At 38.3% G+C, this 24,700-nt stretch overlaps 1 protein-coding gene across 23 annotated transcripts in view; it reads right to left on the bottom strand.

Annotated features, from left to right (window-relative positions):
- MCTP1 (multiple C2 and transmembrane domain containing 1) overlaps positions 1 to 24,700 on the bottom strand; it is a 534,125-nt gene that overhangs the window by 104,098 nt on the left and 405,327 nt on the right. The window contains exons 17-18 of one of the 23 annotated variants that reach the window (XR_012330779.1): positions 7,119 to 7,279; positions 5,534 to 5,641 (exon numbers count right to left, since the gene is read on the bottom strand). The exons of 20 other annotated variants lie outside the window; for them this stretch is intronic. The gene's annotated coding sequence lies outside the window, so the exon portion shown is untranslated. Of the gene's footprint in view, positions 1 to 5,533; positions 5,696 to 7,118; positions 7,280 to 24,700 lie in introns of all 23 variants that reach the window. 2 more of the 23 variants (XR_012330777.1, XR_012330778.1) reach the window with 2 other exon arrangements.

Below are 24,700 nucleotides of genomic sequence, written 5' to 3' on the forward strand. Positions count from 1 at the left end.
TGCCTAACTGGCCAGAAGCTGACCAGAGATGCATAAGTGAGCCCAGCTGAGAACAAAAGAAATACCCAGCTGAGCCTGATCCAACTTTTTCACCTACAGAATCATTACTAAATAAATGGTAGTTGCTTTGCGCTACTAATGGAGTGGTTTGTTATACAGCAAATGCTAACTGATACATATTTTCTCTCCAAGGAGAAAGTATGGTAGAGTAAAATATGGTCTGGACCAGGAGCCTGAAGAAGCGTTTTTAGTTCCATTTCTGCTATATGATCATCATAAGACCTTGGGCAGGTCAGTTATTCTCTTTTATTTTAGTCTATTATCTATAAAATGGAAATGGTAATACCTGTCTATTTCACAAGTAGGCTGTGGGAAACAAATTATGTAATATACATGAAAATGCTTTATCAGAAAGTACTATACCAATGTAAGTAATGTCAATTTTATGTTTTTCATATTTAAAATTGTTTCTAAAAAATAACAGACTTTATAAAATAATACTCCAAGATAAGTCAACATGATAATTGTTCTTCGAGCAGTTATAGAAGATGGATGGTGTTCCTTAGAGGGATTTCTGTGTGGTCTGGAAGGAAGGGGTTTGCTGGAAGGAAGCCATAAGTATTGGGTTGGCCAAAAGGTTCGTTTGTTTTTTTTTCCGTAAGATGGCTCTAGTAGCACTTAGTTGTCTTTAACTTCATTCGAAACAATTTTGTTAGATTGTATGTGACAGCTGTCATACCGGCGTGCATTTAAAAAAAAAGCTTATCAAAACTGGTGAATTTTTGTGTAGCCATTTTATTATTGAAGATGGAAGAAAAAAAGCAACACTTTTGGCATATTATGCTTTATTTTTTCAAGAAAGGTAAAAAGGCAACTGAAACGCAAAAAAAAAAGTTTTGTGTAGTGTATGGAGAAGGTGCTGTGACTGATCAAGCATGTCAAAAGCGGTCTGCAAAGTTTTGTGCTAGAGATTTCTCGCTGGACAGTGCTCCATGGTTGGGTAGACCAGTTGAAGTTGATAGCAATCAAATAGAGATATTAATTGAGAACAATCACCGTTATACCACACGGGGGATAGCCGACATACTCAAAATATCCAGAGCATCGAAAGTCATTTGCACCAGTTTGGTTATGTTCATCGCTTTGATGTTTGGGTTCCACATAAGTTAAGAGAAAAAAACCTTCCTGACCTTATTTCTGCATGCGATTCTCTAGTGAAATGCAATGAAAACGTTCTGTTTTTAAAACAAATTGTGACGGGTAATGAAAAGTGGATATCGTACAATAATGTGGAATGGAAGAGATTGTGGGGCAAGTGAAATGAACCACCACCAATCACACCAAGGGTAGGTCTTCATCCAAAGAAAGTGATGTTGTGTATATGGTGGGATTGGAAGGGAGTCCTCTATTATGAGCTCCTTACGGAAAACCAAACCATTAATTCCAACAAGTACTGCACCCAATTAGACCAACTGAAAGCAGCACTGGACGAAAAGCATCCAGAATCAGTCAACAGAAAACACTTAATCTTCCATCAGGATAACACAAGACCGCATGTTTCTTTGATGACCAGGCAAAAACTGTTACAGCTTGGCTGGGAAGTTCTGATTCACCGCTGTATTCACCAGACATTGCATCTTTGGATTTCCATTTATTTCAGTCTTTACAAAATTCTCTTAATGGAAAAATTTCAATTCCCTGGAAGACTGTAAAAGGTACCTGGAACAGTTCTTTGCTCAAAAAGATAAAAAGTTTTGGGAAGATGGCATTACGAAGTTGCCTGAAAAATGGCAGAAGGCAGTGGAACGGTGAATACGTTGTTCAATAAATTTCTTGGTGAAAATGAAATATGTGTCTTTTATTTTTACTTCAAAGCTGAAGGCACTTTTTGGCCAACCCAATATTAAACTTATGAGGGGTTGCACTGAAATGTTTTACTAATAATCAGAGCAAGAAAAATCCAGATCTTTAGAGAAAGTCATTATTGCTAGTAAATGACATTAGCATACACTGTAGATTTTGTGAAGTCTGGAGTTGAAAAAAATTAGGTTTTTAAACGTCAATAATTTTTAACATTCTCATTCCCCTAGATATAAAAGTATCTTGTTCTGAACTACCAGCTTTAAGAATGTCAATTCCTGTCCATATATTTTTTTCACTTTTAAATCCAAATACCTTCTATCTAAATCAGTGTTACCTTGCATATGATTTTATCACTAACATCACAAAACACAATCCTTCAGTATCTATTTGTGCCAGGCTTTAAAAGCAACCTGCTTTTTTAAACATCTTTATTGGAGTATAATTGCTTTACAATGGTGTGTTAGTTTCTGCTGTATAACAAAGTGAATCAGCTATGCGTATACATATATCCCCATTTCCCTTCCCTCTTGCATCTCCCTCCCACCCTCCCTATCCCACCCCTCTAGGTAGTTACAAAGCACCGAGCTGATCTCCCTGTGCTATGCGGCTGTTTCCCACTAGCTATCTACTTTACGTTTGGTAGTGTATATATATCCATGCCACTCTCTCACTTCATCCCCGCTTACCCTTCCCCCTCCCTGTGTCCTCAAGTCCATTCTCTATGTCTGCGTCTTTATTCCTGTCCTGCTCCTAGGTTCTTCAGAGCCATTTTTTTTTTTTTTTTTAGATTCCATATATATGTGTTAGCATACGGTATTTGTTTTTCTCTTTCTGACTCACTTCACTCTGTATGACAGACTCTAGGTCCATCCACCTCATTATAAATAACTCAATTTTGTTTCTCTTTATGTCTGAGTGATATTACATTGTATATATGTGTCACATCTTCTTTATCCATTCATCTGTCCACGGACACTTAGGTTGCTTCCATGTCCTGGCTATTGTAAATAGAGCTGCAATGAACATTGTGGTACATGACTCTTTTTGAATTATGGTTTTCTCAGGGTGTATGCCCAGTAGTGGGATTGCTGGGTCATATGGTAGCTCTATTTTTAGTTTTTTGAGGAACCTCCATACTGTTCTCCATAGTGGCTGTATCAATTTACATTCCCATCAACAGTGCAAGAGGGTTGCCTTTTCTCCACACCCTTGCCAGCATTTATTGTTTCTAGATTTTTTGACGATGGCCATTCTGACTGGTGTGAGGTGATACCTCATTGTAGTTTTGATTTGTGTTTCTGTAATGATTAGTGATGTTGAGCATCCTTTCATGTGTGTGCTGCCAATCTGTATATCTTCTTTGGAGAAATGTCTAGTTAGGTCTTCTGCCCATTTTTGGATTGGGTTGTTTGTTTTTTTGATATTGAGCTTCATGAGCTGCCTGTATATTTTGGAGATTAATCTTTTGTCAGTTGGTTCATTTGCAAATATTTTCTCCCATTCTGAGGGTTGTTTTTTCGTCTTGTTTATGGTTTCCTTTGCTGTGCAAAAGCTTTTAAGTTTCATTAGGTCCCATTTGTTTATTTTTGTTTTTATTTCCCTTTCTCTAGGAGGTTGGTCAAAAGGATCTTGCTGTGATTTATGTCATAGAGTGTTCTGCCTATGTTTTCCTATAAGAGTTTTATAGTGTCTGGCCTTACATTTAGGTCTTTAATCCATTTTGAGTTTATTTTTGTGTATGGTGCTAGGGAGTGTTCTAATTTCATTCTTTTACATGTAGCTGTCCAGTTTTTCCAGCACCACTTATTGAAGAGGCTGTCTTTTCTCCATTGTATATTCTTGCCTCCTTTATCAAAGATAAGGTGACCATATGTGCGTGGGTTTATCTCTGAGCTTTCTACTCTGTTCCATTGATCTATATTTCTGTTTTCGTGCCAGCACCATACTGTCTTGATTACTGTAGCTTTGTAGTATAGTCTGAAGTCCATGAGCCTGATTCCCCCAGCTCCGTTTTTCTTTCTCAAGATTGCTTTGGCTATTCAGGGTTTTTCGTGTTTCCATACAAATTGTGAAATTTTTTTGTTCTCATTCTGTGAAAAATGCAATTGGTAGTTTCATAGGGATTGCATTGCATCTGTAGATTGCTTTGGGTAGTATAGTCATTTTCATAATGTTGATTCTTCCAATCCAGGAACATGGCATATCTCTCCATCTGTTTGTATCATCTTTAATTTCTTTCATCAGTGTCTTATAATTTTCTGCATACAGGTCTTTGTCTCCCTAGGTAGGTTTATTCCTAGGTATTTCATTCTTTTTGTTGCCATGGTAAATGGGAGTGTTTGCTTAATTTCTCTTTCAGATTTTTCATCATTAGTGTATAGGAATGCAAGTGATTTCTGTGTATTAATTTTGTATCCTGCTACTTTACCAAATTCATTGATTAGCTCTCGTAGTTTTCTGGTAGCATCTTTAGGATTTTCTATGTATAGTATCATGTCATCTGCAAACAGTGACTGCTTTACTTCTTTTCCGATTTGGATTCCTTTTATTTCTTTTCCTTCTCTGACTGTTGTGGCTAAAACTTCCAAAACTATGTTGAATAACAGTGGTGAGAGTGGGCAACCTTGTCTTGCTCCTGATCTTAGTAGAAATGGTTTCAGTTTTTCACCATTGAGAATGATGTTTGCTGTGGGTTTGTCATATATGGCCTTTATTATGTTGAGGTAAGTTCCTCTATGCCTACTTTCTGGAGGGTTTTTATCATAAATGGGTGTTGAATATTGTCGAAAGAAGAGCGACCTACATTTTAATCATAAGTATTCAGAATGGCTATTTTGAAAATCTATAATTTACTGAAAGGTAAATGACATAATTTGTCCTAACAAGTATCTTATATCACATTGCATACAATGAACTTTAGGGGGAAAGTCCTGCAAGGAAGGCTGGGACGGCTGAGACTATCTTCATTTTATGAATGAGGAAACTGAGGCTCAGAAGGTTAAACTCGTCTAAGGACATCCTCTACTGAGTGGCAAAGTCAGGTAACTCCCAATCCAGTGTGCTTTTCCCACAATGCTCCACTGCTTCTAAGGTAAAGGATTTTATAGTGAATGTTGATGCTCTGAAGGTCTCAATTATTTAGGGACTGATTATACAATTTGTAGATTTTTTTCTATCTCTACTTCTTCTCCTTCCTCTTGCTCTGGGATAACCACTAAATGCAATACCACTTTTTAGGTGCTCTGGTAAAGGTCTGGCATGTCAAAGAGGTCAAACACTAATGGTCAAAATGAGGTTTGTAGAGACAATTTCATTCTTCCTTTTCCTCACTCTCTTGCATGGCTCTGAATAATCAAAGTTAGCTATTCACATGGTTTCTATTAAATGGGGTTTTCTTCTGTCCGAAATGTTTAGAAGAGGTTAGCAAGGTGGCTGTAAAGGCAAAGACTGGAAAATAATTGAGCCAATTACATTTTACAAGCAAAAGAAGCCTTACTTTTTCACATGAAGATTAAACAAACAAAAAGACCTTTTCTACTCAGAAGCTAATGAAGGTGGGCTTGGGCTTTTCACTTCCATTTAAACACGGCAAATTATATAAAGTAGAGTGAATGATTCAAAATGTTAAGATTTTATAGCAATACCATTTCTTAGGAGGTGCAAGATGTACCTGATTTTTCTTTCTTTGAGCCTGGGGTTTTAAGAGTCCCAGGCAGGGACTGGGCCGTCCAGATCATCCCATCAATTGATGCTCTCATTGAAGTGCAGTGGAAGATGCCTGCATTCAATGATCATTCAGTGCGACACATGACAGTATCCCTGGGGGAGCGCACTTCAGAAAAATCATTTAAGTTGGAATATTGAAATATCCTATTCTTTTGCAAACTACAGTATATTTTAAAAAAGAAATCTCATCCAAAATGATTAACACTTCCTACTGTTCAGGAAAAAGCCTGCCCTTTCAGACTAACAGCTGTGAATCATTAGCTCTCCAGTGATGAGATGTGTTTGATGAGTATTTTTCTTTCTAATTAAGAGATGAGATTCTCTATTTGACTGTCTCTTCAGAAAGAAGTGAAGAAAAAATTCTCTGCCTACATGGAAAGGCCATCTCCTACAAAACAATTAATTATTTCAAGGCTCTTTTAGAAAATCCCTTTCCTCCCTAATTTCAATTCATTTTTTTTTTCTTAAACTTAACACATTTACGGCCTTTACAGTATTAACCCATTTTTCACCCAGCCTTCACCCTCTGTTTACCTGTTTGTTTCATCATTCAAAAATGTCTATATCAGATGAAATAAAATGAGGAAATATAATAAAAGTAAGTACATGCTTATGCTAACAGCATTTGATGTGACAATATTCACTGATGTGAGAGAGGCCTCAAATTAGAAAGATAATAAATACATAGTGTTTGCCTTTTGAGGAATTAAGCATTGCTTAAAAAAAAAAACAACTTTTAAGGGGTCTAGCCACATATAAAAACTGGTTATGGTAATTAATCCCTAAAAGGAAACTATTTTACGTCTACCATTAAGACTGGCCCTAAAGAAGAAAGCTAGTGGATGTAAAGTGGAACCCAAAATATATGTCTTTTCTTCTTTGAAAAAGCCATCATCCAGGTTAAAAAAATTCCTGAATTAAAAACATGATAGGAGAGAACAGTAAGAAGCAAATGAAAACACTGTTTGCGAATCAATCCCATCAACCGCCTCCTTAGATCCTTTTCGGCACAAGGAAAGAAAGAAGGGGTGTAAGGGAAGAGGGTCAACGTTCAAACATTTGGGCGCTGTGTTGCCACTTCCCTCCCCCAGGGTGCATCTGGAAACATGTGGGGATGTTTTTAGTTATCACAATGACTCAAGTGGGAAAGGGGTGATACCAGCATTTATTGGGTGGGGCATGGGTGTGAAACACCCTGAAATATGCGGAACAGTTCCACCCGGTGAAAAATCTTCCTGTCCCCCATGCTAACAGTACTCCTCTTTGAGAAACATTGCCAATTCTCACATAGACACTAGGATATTCCACAGCTAACTTAGAAAAGAAGAAACAGTAGGTACATACATATACAAATGTGCACAGAAGAAGGCTAGATATATTTCCTAGATGATGGCATGAGAGTAGCAGAGAAAAAGAATTGCACTCATTCATATGTATTTGCACTAGATTCTTTCTCTCCATTAACGCTCAATATTTCTTAAATATATGTCTAAAGAAGAACTGGAGGTGAACCCGTTCTGCCCACTTACTCTCCCTTGGCTTAAGTTAGGCTCCATGCATCATCAGGGACTTCAGAACTTCATCTTCTGGGAAGGGGGTGGTTTTGCCTTGATTTAAATAGCCAGATGGTGTCACCACCTGTTCTAAGGTCTTTATTTCTGGTTGATTCCACTAGAGCTTTTGGTACCACCTACGTGAACAGGAGAGAGAAGATAGGCAATGTGAACCTGATTAATTCCCAGCCTAACAATAGCCTTTTTAAGGTGGTTTTAAAGTATGACACGTTACTCTCTTGAAGAGAGGCTTTGCTTTGTTTGGACAATTTTCTAAAATAAACAGTGGTAAGGAATTGGTCGCAACCTTAGACCTGCTGGATCGCTCCACCTTGTTTAGCTGTTTCCTATGGTCTTGCTGCAATGACCCAGAGAACTTTATCATGCTTACATGCATGCTTAAATACAGTGGCTTTTCTCCCTCTCTCAATCAGAATGAGAACTGAGATGATTCCCTCTATTGCTTTCTTTTTGAGTAGTTACAACCAAATACCAGACTGAAGAGACTTGTGCTGTGTGTGTGTGTGTGTGTGTGTGTGTGCGTGTGTGTGTGTGCGTGTGTGTGTTTTATGTGTTTAGAGCAAAAAAGTCAAAGTGTACTCTCTACCAAATGATCACTTATATTGATTAGGCAAAATGCAAAATATGTTAAGAGGAACATCTCTCTCTGTTGTTCTGGTGACAGAATGAGGTATATGGTTAGGAGTACAAAAAAATGATAAATTGGTTGATGTATTGGCAAAGCTTTGAATTGAATGCATATACTATAACTTAGTTCATATATTTACTGAAGGTGTTAAAAATATCATTGTTTGTTCAGATTTACTTAGACCATTTATAAATATACACCAGGAAGTTCTGATTCTTTACTTTGTGAAACCGTACACAGGGTTTTTGAAATTGCTACCTGAAACTTAAAGTCTACCATCTTAGAACATCCAGGCCTTTTTGAAAAGCATAGCTTGACTTCATCTATTAAAGAAGCAAGCATGACAACTAGATAGGACTCATTTGAAGCTGTCTTACAAATGACTCACAGAAATACCTACTGAAGAATCTCCACAACAAAATGGACCAAAACAACCTCAGAGATGGTGCTATCAACTCATCATAGCATAATGCACCCTACTCTCCTTGATGGAGATATTATATCAATAGAACCTGCAAGCCAGAAGGCTTGGGAAATTATTTATTTATTTAGATTTTTTTCTTTTTCAGCTTACAAGTTGTACCACTATTTGGTGTCATTTTAATCAAAGTCAGAGATGAAAGGCTCTGGCTTTGCTTTGAGAACACTGACAAGTCCAAAATGTAAAGCCCAGAGTGCGTCCAACTACAGCATCGCATCAACCACACATGAATAACTGATAAGCAATCCCTGTAATGTTGTGAGTTTCTTGTTAGTAAAAGTTTGGATGTAGAATGAAAGTGACAAATGCTTATAGATGCCCAGAGAATGCTGATTCTCTGAGGTCCCTTTCATTAGAAATTAGTACTTTACCTAGTAGTTTGTAATGCCTACCATAGAACCAAGCACAGTTATGCTTTTAATTTTAATAGCTTCATCATTCACAGAAGTTCTCATTCAAAAACGGCTGCACACAGTCCTTCTTGCAGGTTACAGATCAACACATACTTATTGTTTTAAGTGACCAAATACCAACAATTAAGAGGAATTGGTGAACTGGTATTGTTTGGTCCATAAGGAGATTTCTGGTCCGAAGTAACAATTGCTCTTAAAAAATACTTAAAGACTACATCAAAAAACATGTAAGAGTGAATAAGGTTGTTAAGCTCACTGAAGCTTGTCTTTTCCCAGAATCCCATTTCTCTAGAATCCAACTGGTTTTGTAGGGACCCATGACTATCTCACTAGTGTAGGTACAGAACATTTCATGCTTGAATTATTTTCTAAAAAAAAAAAAGGCATTTTAATGTTGGTTCTCAATTTGTTCCTGTTTTGCTTTTGTTTATTCTCCAGTGTCAATGAAAAACGCATATTTTTCCATGATATTCAAGTCATTATAGTATGTTCTGATATCCCTTCCTGTCTTTTAAATTTTTAAACTATTATTTAATAAAACTGTTAGATTAACTGTGATATTTTAGTTAGGGATATTGTCACACAAGTGTGCCATTTTTATGTATTTTCTAGGGCTTTGGAAGCACTGTAAATGTTTGTTAAAGCTTATTAAAGATAGTTATCTTTTAATTTTTTAAAGAAATTAATCTATTATCATTACTTTTTTTTTTAAGATTTGTTTTTGATGTGGACCTTTTTTTTTTTTTTGGTACGTGGGCCTCTCACTGCTGTGGCCTCTCCCATTGCGGAGCACAGGCTCCGGACGCGCAGGCTCAGTGGCCATGGCTCACGGGCCTAGCCGCTCCGCGGCATGTGGGATCTTCCCGGACCGGGGCACGAACCCGTGTCCCCTGCATCGGCAGGCGGACTCTCAACCACTGCACCACCAGAGAAGTCCGATGTGGACCATTTTTAAAGTCTTTATTGAATTTGTTACAATATTGCTTATGTTTTATGTTTTGGTCACGAAGCATATGGGATCTTAGCTCCCTGACCAGGGATCGAACCCGCACCCCCTGCATTGGAAAGTGAAGTCTTAACCACTGGACCACCAGGGGATTCCCTATCACTACTATTTTTGAAGTAGGTTCTTGATCAACTTCCCTCTTTGTGTGTGTAGATGCTGTATCTAGAAACACAAATCTGATACCAATGTTTGCTGATGTACAAAATGTAAAATTTTCCCTAAGCTTGAAATCTGGCTTTAAAGCTATCTCCATCACGAACAGGTACAATATCTAGGGCAACAGCTGGCACTTCAGTTGCTCATGGGGGGGAAGTTCCCTCTGTTCCATATGACATGCCAGAAAATAGGATACCCAGCTATCTAACAAGCCAAACACATGTTAGTGAAGTCTGCGATCCAAGTTACTCTAAGAATTAATCCTGTGGTCTTTATACTCCTCCTTCTATCTCACTGAACAGAAACAGATCAATAATCATCCAGTAGCTGGTATGCAGAGGGCTGCGCTCTGCCAAGTTTGGGGATGTTTGGTACCACATTCTGATTCATTTCCACTCAAATTATCTCCCCCAGACTTATCCAACTTACGTGATTATCTTTCCTGGGCTACTGATTTCCGATCTTCCTTTTTAATCCCTCCTGACATAACCTAGCTGTTACTGCAGGTTATTCTTTATCCAGATTTAATATCTTCATTTCAATCTTAAGATCACAGAGCCAAAGTCAGAAAGTGCGTTTTTAAATTTTCACCCTCATAAATAGATTTAAGACCTAATAATATCATATATTTCAGTGATCTTACCGGTTTCTGAAACTTCATTTCCCATTCTGTCTTATAATTTTCTAATTTTCTCCTTCACTGGTCTCATTCTCCCCAATCCCTCTGTTCTGGAAAAACTTCAAGAGTTATGTTTAGCAGCTCTAGCTATGTCTGAACATTTCTCTTTGCAATTCAAATAATCATCTTAGGCTGATTTTAACAGCCTCCTTTACTCCATTCCATCTTTTACCCTTGCTGTGTAATGTTTACTGATGAATGTCTTTCTTAACAGATCTAAGTGGTCTAGTTACCACACGGGAAGCCTAGAGGTTTGAACACTAAGTATACATTTCTCTTGGCTATTTTCCACACCTCTAAACATTCTCTTCAATGCAACAGGGCTTGTGTTTCAATGGTAACAGAAGTTATCAGAGAACACTAGTTTAGACAGCAAGCAAGCCGCACTCCAACTGTTCAAACAGCCTGACTTTTACAGTAAAAGGAAAGGCCCTGGGCCAAGACCACTGAGATGAGCAGGTATTTTTAGTTCACTTGTAGGCCAGCTCTAATGTAATTCTGAAATGTTGTCTTCAAACCAAACTCAACTTTTTCAGGGCTGTCCAAATCTGTTTTCTTTTATAGCAAGTACAAATTCTTGGAGCAAGGGAAGCATGCGTATCATTTGCAATGCTGCTGCATGTCTATGGTGTTGATGCCCGATGGCTCAAATTAGTCCACAAAACAGATGAGCGCATTGTAATTAGCTCTTGTCAAACTGTTAGAAATACAAAAACCATTTCCACTGTAATAAAAATTATGAAAAAGAAAAATCTCTCATATCATTTTCAGCCAAAATAGTTCCTGAAATGTCTGGTAGTTTAGGATTCCAGAGTTCTAAAAGAAGGCCATTTCATTTTCAGAAAAGCTTTCATTTCATTGACACGGAGATGCTGAGATGCTGTTGTTGTATTTGATGAGATTTTAAACCTCATTTCTAAAAACGACCTGTCGTAAGTGGACACATTTTGTTGAGCCACAAAGCACTGATGTATGATTCTCAACAAACACATACTTGTATTTTTTAAATTAAGATTTTTTGAACTTTTTCTATCAGTGTGTTATCATGTTTTCCTGAATAACTAAATGTTGTATTTTGTCTAAACAAAAGAGGACATTAAGGGGGCATAACAATGGGTTCAGATGGGATAACTTTGACGTTAAACTCTCATGTGATGGTCATCAGTTTCTTGTTGACAATTTACTAGAGTATTCACTGTTAGGACAGTAACACACAAGATTATTTTGCTCAGTTTTTAAGTTATTCGCAAGCTTCAGTTAGGTTCTGGAGCTCTCTGCAATTTAATGTCCTCTCAAAGAAAAATATGAGCTATTAACAGGTAGATATTTCAAAAAGGAAATTTAAATACTAACCAAAACGTGGTGTAGTCTGAGATCAGGTCAGATATAAAAAAACAAACAAAAAAAAAAACAGAAAAATAATTATCCCCTTCTACTTGCCTTCAGAACTTTCTCAAAGATATCTTCAGGTAAACTTGTGGGAATGAGCAGGATGGTATAAATTAATCTGTCTTTAAAAGTAATGAAATTACCACATACAAAAGTTGATACAAAATTAGTCACAGAGCTAAAACTATAAAACGTGTAGAAGAAAACATAGGAGAAGAGTTGTGGCCATGGGCTAGGCAAAGAACTCATAGATACAATGCTAAAAACATGACCTAAATGTGTATTTAAAAATCAGACTTCATTAAAGTTAAAAACTTTGTGCTTCAAAAGACATCATTAAGAAAATGAGAAGACAACTCACATACTGGGAGAAAAAAATGGCAAATCATTAAGCTGATAAAGGACTTGCATCCAGAGTATATGAAGAACATTTAAAATCAAATCTAAAAAAAGTGATTAAAAAATGGACAAAGGATTTGAATAGACATTTTACCAGTGAAAACACATGAATGTCTAATAAGCCCATGAAGAGAGGCTCAACATCATTAGTCACTAGAGAAATGTAAATTAAACCACAATGAGATACTGCTTCACACCTGCTAGACTGGTTATAATCAAGGCAGAAAGTACTAAATTGTGAAAGTATAGAGAAACTAGAACTCTCATACATTGCTGGTGAGAATGTAAAATGGTACAATCACTTTGGAAAATAGTTTGGTAGTTTCTTAAAAAGGTAAACACACATAAACTTAACATATGAACCAACAATTCAACTCCGAGTTACCGACCCAAGAGAAATGAAGACATATGCCCACATAAAGTCTTGTATATGAATGCTCATTTACAGTAGCATTATTCATGATACCCTCAAGTGCAAACAACCCAATTGTTAATCAGCTGGTGAATAGATAATCAAAATGTACTATATCCATACAGTGGAATACTACAACAATAAAAAGAAGGCACTCCTGACACAACCTGTCATGGATTCAGAATCACTGTGCTAAATGAAAGAAGTCAGAAAGAAGTAAAGGACTACATTTGTATCATTCCATTTATGTGAAATGTCCAGAAAGGCAAATCACTAGAGATTGAAAACAGACTAGTGGTTGCTAGGGGCTGATGGTGGGAGTGACTGTAGTTGGCACGAGGGGTCACACAGCTCTGTAAATTTACTAAAAATCAGTGAATTATACACTTAAAATGGGTAAATTTTATGGCATATAAATTATACTTCAGTAAAGTTGTTTAAAATAAAAAGTGATAATTTCTGTGGAGGTAAATTCCAATCCAAAGAACTGAGAGAAACTAGGCCAAGGCAATGAATGATCATAGCTCTTGGATGTAGCTTGCCAACACTCTCAAAATATTTAAAATGCTAGTTGATGACACCATCTACATGATGGTTCTTCTAACAGTTGCTGCTCCTTTGAGTTCAGAGAAGTTCCACAAAGGCTATTAAGGAATAGCTAAAGCTAACATCAGCATCAATGATTGCTAATTATAATTGGAAAACCAAGGTCCTAGAGGCAGGTGATGAAAAATGGTAATGAAATGCTTCCAACCTTAAGGTGAGACTATTACGCAATGAGTTTTAAATTCCCATGAAAAATATGACCCATTTTGAAAAGAAAATGTTGAATTCCCTACCCTGTGAATAAGAAATGGCTCAAAGGTTGACCAAAAAACGCTGAGGAAAACTCGGTCAGAGAAGATAGGGAAAAAAAGGAAGGAAGGAAGGAAGGATAGCTTACAGAACAGGCTGAAAGAAAAAAAATCAGATAAAGCAAAACGGAAGCAAATCTTAGTACAGGAAAATGAGGATAGAGCATACAAGGTCACCTTCCCTGCCCAGAAGAAAGCACTACTGCATACATATGACAATGTTTTCTTACTCTGTAATCGTGCTGGGGAGCTCTTTTAATTTGGACCAAGAGACTTCGGTTTTCATTTGAATTCCTCAGTGATGTCTATTACCAAGTTACCTATAGTACCACCTATCAGGAAATAAAACTTTTCACCCCCACTTCCATCCACAAAAATAGCAGGAAAACATTAGGAGGGATTCGTTTTATTTTTCTGGTCAGCAACAGTCAGCAGCTCCCTTTGGTTGGTTGGGTTTCTTTTTCTCAGTATATTACATCAAGAAAATAGAAAGGAAAACTGCTGAACACAGCAGGAAGAGTGAAATAAATCTGAAAACTGCTTCCCGCTGTTTTTATTCCAGCACTTCGAAAACTCTGGGCTAATCCTGTATTTTCCTATACTGCTGCGTACATTTCTTAGATTTTTTTTCACGATAAAGCTTAATACGTGTGTTTGTAAGTTAACTAAATTATAGCAAGCATGGAGAAGCGGGTGAGCCCTGGCAGATTTCCCATTGTTTTCACAGCCATTTTCTCTATCAATTGCTGCAATCTACACTGGCTCCCTGTTCTGCTGTCACTGCTGCAGAGCTATTGTATCTCCCAGGGCGACAGGTGTGGCTTTGTCCTCTAAGTGCATGACACTGGGCAGAAACCAGCTCACCTTTCACAAGTTCACTGTTGTGGCAACATCACACTTCTTTCATTGACGTGGTCGCCTTTCAGACATGTTTGACCACACTGTGCAGAAGTGCTCATCACCTTTCTCACTCTAATAAAGACATCGACTTAGTGGCATCTCTGGGTTCACCGTTTACTGGTGTAATAAGCGAGAGTGACATGTTTCCTCTTCTCTAGCTCTGGCTCGATCTTTTTTTTTTTAAAGGAACATTTATTTATTTATTGGCTGCTTTGGTCTTTGTGGTGCACACAGTCTTTCCCTAGTTGCGGCGAGCGGGAGCTACTCTTCGTTGTGGTGCGTGGGCTTCTCATTGAGGTGGCTTCTCTTGTTGTGAAGCACAGGCTCTAGGCGCGCGGGCTTCGGTAGTTGTGGCATGCGGGCTCAGCAGTTGTGGCTCGCGGGCTCTAGAGTGCAGGCTCAGTAGTTGTGGCACATGGGCTTAGTTGCTCTGCGTCATGTGGGATCTTCCCAGACCAGGGATCAAACCCGTGCCCCCTGCACTGGCTGGCGGATTCTTAAGCACTGTGCCCCAAGGAAGTATTAGCTCAATCTTGAGGAGGCAGGGAGAGGTGTACAGTTTCTAAATATCAACTAGAAAAGAGCACCTCATTGTAAATTACAGCAAAAAGTAAATGGATTGTGGTTGGTGTCAAAGAGAGGGCAATATACTCCCTAGAAACAAAACACAGATCATAATATCTATCATGGAATTTTCTGGATTGGATATATGGCTTTGTTTCTTTCTCTCTTATGACTGACCTATGCAAAATAAAGCGTAACTGGCATACAGCTAGAGAGGCAGAGCCTAAAAAGGAACACTGTGAAAAGGTAAAATAAAAAGGGCTTAAAAAATGTTTTCTAAGATTTTTCCCATAAAACAATTAAGCCTGTTTTCTTTTTCTATTGTGAAACTTTATAGATAATGAGAGCCCCAAATCAGCTAAAACACTTTAGTGTTCAGGGTAAAAGAGGTTATGTATGAATACACTTACCAAGCTATAATACAACATGAATTGTTTGTGTATATGGATATAACATAAGATGTGTGTATATAAATTTATATCTATACTGTATCTATATCTATCGATACTTTTATTCATCCATCCCATGGGAAGTATGTAACTTAAATATTAAGTGATTATTTATGGGACCCTCTCCCTCAACTGTAGAATAGAAATATCAATTCAATTATAACATGAAAGTTCATTAAATGCCATTAATGATATAGTTTATCTCACTTCTAAGGAAATAATTTTACACGGGATATATATTGATATAGTACTGTTAATATATTAAGGAACTTTATTATTTTGAAACCTCAACTGGAATTGAAAATGAAGCCTGCTTCAAATAATTATAATTAAATAAAATTATTACCATGTGTATTAGCCATAATTTTTTAACGTCTACTTTACTATCTTATTTCCAGAAATAAGGTGGTCATATTCGAAGGATTTTAAACAATTTTCGTAGCCTCTCTTCAAGATCACATGAAAAGATCCTAAAAATATATTTTTAAAGCTTGTTAGGGGCTTCCCTGGTGGTGCAGTGGTTGAGAATCTGCCTGCTAATGCAGGGGACATGGGTTCGAGCCCTGGTCTGGGAGGATCCCACATGCCGCGGAGCAACTAGGCTCGTGAGCCACAACTACTGAGCCTGCGCGTCTGGAGCCTGTGCTCTGCAACAAGAGAGGCCGCGACAGTGAGAGGCCCACGCACCGCGATGAACAGTGGCCCCTGCTTGCCACAGATAGAGACAGCCCTCGCACAGAAACGAAGACCGAACACAGCAGAAATAAATTAATTAATTAATAAACTCCTACCCCCAACATCTAAAAAAAAAAGCTTGTTAAATGTAAAAGAATATTTTTATATTATGTGATTTAAAGTCATCATTTTATTAATGTTTTTAGAACTCTCCCTTCCCATTTTAAGATCCATTTAAAAGACTGTGTTAAAGATAAAGGTGTCAAAGATAAGAAAATGATAATCAGTACCAGAAACCTGTAACAGAGAAATCCTATACCTTGCTGAAAACCTCTTATCTTCTCACATCTTCAAGAGTCACCCAGTGCTTCAGCACAGCTAAAATATACCTGGGGACTTCCCTGGTGGTGCAGTGGTTAAGAATCCTCCTGCCATTGCAGGGGACACGGGTTCGATCCTAGGTCCGGGAAGATCCCACATGCCACGGAGCAACTAAGCCCATGTGCCACAACTACTGAAGCCCGTGCACCTAGAGTCTATGCTCTGCAACAAGAGAAGCCCTCAATGAGAAGCCCGCACACTGCAATGAAGAGTAGTCCCTGCTCGCCGCAACTAGAAAAAGACCGTTTGCGCCAACAAAGACCCAATGCAGCCAAAAATAAAATTAAATTAAAAAAATTTTTTTTAAATAAATAGAATAAAATATGCCTGGCCTATCACACAGAAGCAGTTGAAACTTGCTACATTATAACCTTTCAATTCCACTCCTTTTTGACAATTACATGAGTCCTAGTGCCCTGATACACTGGTGACCTAAAAAATGTAGTGTTTTTTTTTTTTTTTTTTTTTTGGTTTTGGTTGTTGCTTTTGTTGTCGTTTCTTCTGTTTTACTTCAGCCTCAATTATAGGTAAATTTTAGTCATATGAGTCTGACTTGATCTGCAATACAAGAAAGTTAGTGTGGGAGGGAGTGTGGGAAGGCATCATGCCTCCCCCAAAATCAGTTAATCAGCTTATTATTTATAGGTAGTAGTTCCTAGTCCTATAACTGTTGGTTTAAATATATGTTAATTACTGCCTTCTTTAGGAACCATTGGGCCATCCAACACTGCTCTATAGTTGACACCTCTTGTTTCTTTATTCAGTGCCCTGAACTTCCTTATGCAAACCCTCTACCACTCTCAGTTGATGGTTTTTGACTCACCTCTGGCTGCAGAAGGATGGACATTTGACTCAAACCTGGTCATGAGAGCAGTACCTGCTCCTGGTCATAGTGATTGGTTCAAGTATGGGCCAATCAGAACAAGTGAGACTGAACTCTGGGTCTCTGGGCCTATTGAAAAAGAGAGTCTTTTTTTCCTTACCAAAAGCTAGAAGAATGTAGACCTGGGGGTGTTGATTGCCACTTAGGAGAAGTCTTGCCTAAGATCAATGCTAACACAGTGAAAACTAAGGCAAGAAATGGCCGGAAACTGAGTTCTGATTGAATCATTGAAGCCCCCAGATCCAGACATGTCTGGAAGCATAATTTGGCCTCTCACACATACACATCCACATACAAAAGAAGATAGAAAGGACAATTCAGACATTTTGATGAAATTCTTACAGCTTTTGAAAAATTTAGAATTCACCCACCACCCCTGGCCCCCACCAGACTGACCTAACTAGAATCTCTGGCAGGAGGGCCCTAGAATCTATATTTTTCATTATTCCCTCAGTGTTTCTGGTGATCAGCTAATTTAGGGAACTACTATGGGCATTCATCAACGCTTCTCACTCCTGTTCCAACACCATCAACGGGCCACATGAAGTTCACCTAATGCCCCAGAGGCTTCCCAGAGAACAGACTACAAAATAGAGTAGGTTGAGGGCCATGGTAATTTTCTTCCTGGTAGTTGTCATGCCACCACCCCTTTTCTCCTCCAGTTAAGAGAACAGACGGCAGTTATGTGGGAGAGACTTTAATGAGAGGAGGTCTCTTTTCTTCCTTCTTCTCAACAGGTTCCTGATAAAGCAGTCTCTAATCCGTGTGTAATCTGGAATATGTGGGGCTTACTCTCCTGATCTGTTTGACTCTGACTGGTGAGAAAAGTAGGATGACCAGATAAAATATAACTTAAAAGTGGGTACCCAAATTCCATTTTTCTCATTGTCTTAGAAAATTCAGGTGGCCTGAATGGAAGGAACTAAGTTTGTCTGTTAGATCTTAGAACTCAGGGCAGGGGATTATTTGGGGGACATAGTCTCCTGAGGTTTGGAGTGAGATCTCACTCGACTGGCTGGGTTTCTTTTCCCCCATTTTATAAAGCAAGAGAAATTACTCCAAATTTACCCTCCGGTGTTTCTAACTTGCTTCCAATAACACTGTTCTCATAGTGCCGTTGTTTAGAAAGGTTGAGATTAACAAACACTTCTGAGAAGATTTCCTGCCTTCAGATCTACTTAACAGGGGTTCCAGTTCCTGCAGGTTTGTTCACCTATGTCAGCCCTAAGGGTAGCCAACAGGCCCAGTATGGCCATCCCACTAAAAAGAGGGACCTTTTTATATCATTATTATCAAATTTATTGACCTTTTTATATCATTGGACATTCTGGGCTAGTTTTCCCCATAAAAATTTGCAAGTCTACCTTCTCAGGGCAAATTTTGTCTAATTAGCAGGCAGATTCTAGGGACAGCTTTCTACCACTGAATAGAAAAGTGACCACAAACCATGTGCTTTCAGAAAGCTCATCCTAATATTTTTCAAAATGGACAGGAATTCACTGTGAAGAAGCTGCATGAGGTCCTCTGGGTCTCCAAAAATTAGTGATCCTATAGAACCTGTCCCTTTGTGTTACCTTGAGTTGGGTTTCATGGGCAAGTTGTCTTGACGGAAAGGAATTTCCAGTGAGATGAAACAAGATGTGTTCTACCCTCTTTCACAGCGGCCCACACTTTCTTCTTTTTAACTTGTACCTTAATGACTTGTTATCTCTTGACTGAGCTAGATGCAGAGTGTGAAGAGAAGAGAGAAAAAGCGTTTCCTAAAGTATTGATGTCATGGTGTTATTGTCACAAAACAGGTGTGAGCTTAAAAAACAAATAGTCTACCATTTACTCAGTATTGAAAAAATGGTGTTAAGATTAATCATCTTAAAACCCAAATAATTACTTTTGGCAGATACTCTGTAACACTTAGCTCAGCTAACCCCTCTGAACAGGATTCCATCATCTAAGGGTAGCAAGTTTTGGTTGAGGACTCATAGGAAGTTAAAAGGTAAGCTCTTCTGTGGGTGCTCTAATGGACCTTCCTGATGTCTATGGCACTGGGAGTTTCATTAACACTCTCTTTAACATTTTTGCAGGCTAAAATAATCACAGTCATGCTCTTTGGCATAGAATTTTGAGGTTTGTGAGAAAAATCTTGTCCCATTCTCAGCCCATGTCCATGTGGAGGCGAGGTGGCATTTCACAGACGTATGTTTTGGTTATAGGCTTCTCAACTTTTAAAAGAGTTGTCAACTGTACTCCCATCTCAGCTGAGGCTTAAAGCATGGTCTGTCCCTAATTGGCAACAGAATATTTGCACTCCAAGTACTTGTCAAAAGAGGATAACACTGAATGCTTGCTGCCCAGTGCCTATCAAAAATCAGTCATAGGAAATCGTATTTATGGAAGGTTGCCTGAAGGACATATATTCCCTTTTAGATATTCTAAATTTTATTTTTGGATTTAGCCAAACCATTTGAGAGTAACATACTTAAACCCCATGGCTACGCCACTTCAAAATAACAGTTATCATTTGTGGTTATGTGCCTAGCACTGAACTAGGTGTTTTTCATGCACTTGGAATAATCTTTGAAATAATTGTGCAAAACAAGGGTGAATATCTGCTTTCTAGAGGAGGAGGAAACAATCCTGGCACCATCAAACCGCTTGTTCAAGACCACCCAGCAAGTAAACAGCAGAATCATAATTCAAACCGAAGTCTGTCTGGCTCCAAATTTCATGCCCTGTATACAGAGCTGCCGTTGTTTAACTGAATTGCATTTTGGTGCTGCAGCAGCCCCTACTGAGGGCAAGTATAAGACAGAATTCTATGAAGCACAGCATCGTATTTAACTCTGGAGATTTTGTTCACGTTATACGTTGTCAACTTGATGCAGGCTCTTGAATAAGAATTTCTAAGTACTGGAAATAGTTGGACTTTCACTGAGTAACTAATAGGCTTCATAAAATATTAAGAAGATTGGGAATCATGTAACTAGTAGTTTTCCCCTTAATCTGCTTTCTGGGAAGCCCAGATTCCAAGTTTTGACCTTCCTCTATCTAGTACTTGAGCTATGAATTTTATGTGCTACCTTCACCACTAGCATCATCTTACTTATATTCCGACTCTCCAGTCATAGGTGTGTTCCTTTACTTACACATTAACTTGCTATAGTGCATGTATTTTTGTAATTCACTTCCATTATTTTCCTGGAATGAGACAGAATATAATCAAACCCAAATAAGAAGTCTGTACCTATTAAGCATTTAGTCTCAGGGCCCGTGCTAAGTGGAATATTTTCTTTTTTAATCTTTATTGTAATTGTAAACTAGATTATATTATTAGCCCCATTTTACAGATGAAGAAAATGAGGTTCAGAGAGGTTAAGTAAAATGTCCAAAGTCATACAGCAGAGCCAGATTTCTGGCCGACTCCAGAATCTGAACTACTAACCACTATGCTGTACCTCTTCAGCTCCATATCACGGTCAGTTAATAAGAATAGATGGCCACAGTAGAATGGGAATAAAAGGATACATAAGAGAAAGGAAAAAGAAAAGACGGGAAAAAGCTGCCCTAAAGAGAAGAAAAGGAACAAGTAAAAACAGATGAAAAGTCAGGTAGAGAAAAGAATGAAAGTTAATAGAGAAGAGGAAGAACATGGGACAGAGATGGAATGTGTTCACAACCGGGCCTCCGAAGTGTATAATCGTGTGAACTGTCAGAATGACTTTTTCTTGACATTTCAGCCACAAGTATTATCAACGCACGAGTACCAACTCTTCACTATAAACTTCTATATGTAAACTTCACTATACACTTCTGTACCTCTTCTTGTCTGAAACACTCCTTTGCCAAAGTATATGCTATCCTCTATTGTTATTTATCCCATTTTGTGTTTCGGCTCTCAACCTAGATTCTGTCACTTGGTGGAGAATGGGGCCATACTCTTTATGGCACTGACCTAGCAGAGGCAGCATTCATGATGTTTCATAATGTTGATTTCCAGGAAAGAGCCTGGTATTTTTTTTCACTCCAAATAAATTCTTGTCTGTTGCCATCGATACGCATAAAAGATTTATGCACACACACATAAAAACAAACCCCAAATCAAACTCCTTTGTTTTTCTGACCCCAGACCAAGAAAATATCACTTTTTAGTGTCTTTCCACAGCCAGGGATATAAAAGGTGAATGTGGAAAAAAAAAATCACTCTTGAAAAGTACAGCGATTTACATGGGGTTGTATACATCAGAATAAGTTATCCCTGGAATATGAATTAATAATGAACCCTCCAGAACACTTTAAAAGTAGACCTTGCTATATTAGAAAACGGCTTCCTTGTTTTTACTTTCAAATTTAAGATTTATTTTTAAAATGAAGGTTTCTTTTCCCATGAAATTTTAATGGATCTGCTATAGATTAAGGAATGATATGGATTTTAAAAGTTCACATTGGAACCACCTAGGTGTCTGTGACTGTACCACTGGAAATACCTTCGAGATTAATATCTGTCATACTGATAGTCTTTGAGAGAGTTAGTCTATGTAGCTGCCGAATTCCGTAGGTCCTATTTGGATTCGACATTCCGAAAACGAGAACTTCCTTGAGTTCTTAATTTTTTAGATCAAATCTAGGTTTTTTTTTTTTTTTTTTTTTTTTGCGGTACGCGGGCCCCTCACTGTTGTGGCCTCTCCCGTTGCGGAGCACAGGCTCCGGACGCGCAGGTTCAGCGGCCATGGCTCACGGGCCCAGCCGCTCCGCGGCATGTGGGATCTTCCCGAACCGGGGGCACGAACCCGTGTCCCCTGCATTGGCAGGCAGACTCTCAACCACTGCGCCACCAGGGAAGCCCCAAATCTAGGTTTTGTTAAGTTGGTTCCTTTTGGAAGAAATATGTAAGGTGGGGTGCACATTCCTCGTGTTTCTACATGGAAACCCTACCTCACCGTCACATTCTTGGCATCTCTCCTTAGTCTTATCTCCATGGAAGAGATTTCTAAACCCAGACAAGTTGGGTCATTTGTAAATTGCACTGATTCATTAACAAAATGAGAGGAACTACAGGATAGTGAAGCAAGCCCTGGATTTGGCCCCAGGTTTAGCCCCAAATCCACCACCCATGAAGTGGGCCACTCTGGGCAAACCATGGCCCAACCAATCATGAAAGATTGTTTTGAAGATAATGCATGTGAATATGCTTTGTAGATGGTAAAACATTAACAAATGAAAGATAATTATATCCAGATTCTGGTCCATATCTAGATGTAAATAAAGGAGACTCTGGATTTTCATTCTGCTGCTGCCGATTAGTTAACATTTATTGAGTGATGTGAGATTATGCCAGAACACATGGTACCATACATGTCTTCTAAAACTGTCGGCTACTGAAATGCAGGGTCATATTAAGAACTCAACACCAGTGTTAGGGAGACAGTGAGCATGGCCAGTGGGCCGAAGATGGAGAATTAAGTTGATAAGTGGGAATGCCAAGAAAAATTCTAACTACTATTGGATTACGGGGTAACGTAGTTCAGAGTTGATGACGCTAAGCCAAGGATACTCCTGACAAGGCAAAATGGACCTTCATATTATATTCCAGTTCCTTCAATTTTTCATCGCTAGGTATCCAACAAGAGCCTCCAAACCACTGTTGTAAGCTTCCAACTTACAACAAATTATAAAGCATTTATTTTGTCTTTCGTAACCATAGGCAAATAAAAATGTGTTAACAAAGACTTTTTATAACACTCTTGTTTAGTTTTTAAACTACTAAATTTAATGCCAGAAATAATCTTTGAATGTCCTTTAAAGGTACACCGAAAACTTTCTTCTCACAGCCGAGAGACACCTGACATTTTAGCCATTAAGCGTGGTGTTCCATCTTGTCTACAGGATCCATTTTTACGAGTCAAAGGTGCTTAAATAAGGATCTTTGTGTACTGTGGTTAACCTAAGCTTTAATGAGTTTTCTTTTAAATGCTCTTTACAAATTGAACTCAAGTTAAGATGTTTCAGAGGGCAAATGCCCACAATGATTTCACGGGAAGGATATACACATTTTCTGGTGGCAAATATTCAGGTATTCAATTCTTTCAAATAATAAAAAGGATGAGAAGAAATGTGTTAATGCCAATAATATTCAGGCTAGAGAGAAGGGAAGAAGGAAAGTTCTAAGGAAGAAACACTTCTATGGAATCTTTTACTGAGCAAGTAGCAGCCTAGGACAATTTCTTTAATGAACCTACTGATGTTTGATTAGGGTATTAAAAGATTTCTTTAAAAATGGGGCAATCCCAAGGGTTCTGCCGTTTCTGTGATATCCTTAATTAATTCTACTTTGAGTTCATTATTTAACAACTGCTTCAGGAAAATAAAAGGTCTGCCTCTCTTTAGACAAATGTTTGGGAGTTATTTTATCATGCAGTCCCTCCTTGCATAAGCTATTTCTTCTAAACGAGATTAAGAGAAGATACAGTGAGAAGCTACTTACGTTACCAAAGGCGTGAGAGAAGTTATCCAGTTCTGCCTTGACTTTCTTAGTGTAGGGAAGAAAGTCTGCAAGTAATCACCATGCCCTTACCAAGAACAGAGCCATTTCTTGGCGGATTTAGCCAATTTCTTTAATAGCTGTAATGTATTTTCCTCATCCTTTTATTTTATTATTTTATTTTATATTTTTAACATCTTTATTGGAGTATAACTGCTCTACATTGTTGTGTTAGTTTCTGCTGTATAACAAAGTGAATCAACTATACATATACATGTATCCCAATATCTCCTCCCTCTTGCGTCTCCCTCCCACCCTCCCTATCCCACGCCTCTAGGTGGTCACAAAGCACCGAGCTGATCTCCCTGTGCTATGCAGCTGCTTCCCACTAGCTATCTATTTTACATTTGGTAGTGTATATATGTCCATGCCACTCTCTCACTTCGTCCCAGCTTACCCTTCCCCCTCCCCCTGTCCTCAAGTCCATTCTCTACATCTGAGTCTTTATTCCAGTCCTGCCCCTAGGTTTGTCAGAACCATTTTTTTTTTTTTTTAGATTCCATATATATGTGTTAGCATATGGTATTTGTTTTTTTCTTTCTGACTTACTTCACTTTGTATGACAGACTCTAGGTCCATCCACCTCACTACAGATACCTCAATTTCCTTTCTTTTTATGGCTTAGTAATATTCCATTGTATATATGTGCCACATCTTTCTCCATTCATCTGTCGATGGACACTTAGGTTGCTTCCATGTCCCGGCTGTTGTAAATAGAGCTGCAATGAACATT

The sequence above is a fragment of the Tursiops truncatus genome, chromosome 3 (assembly GCF_011762595.2).
Source record: "Tursiops truncatus isolate mTurTru1 chromosome 3, mTurTru1.mat.Y, whole genome shotgun sequence".
NCBI lineage: Eukaryota > Metazoa > Chordata > Mammalia > Artiodactyla > Delphinidae > Tursiops > Tursiops truncatus.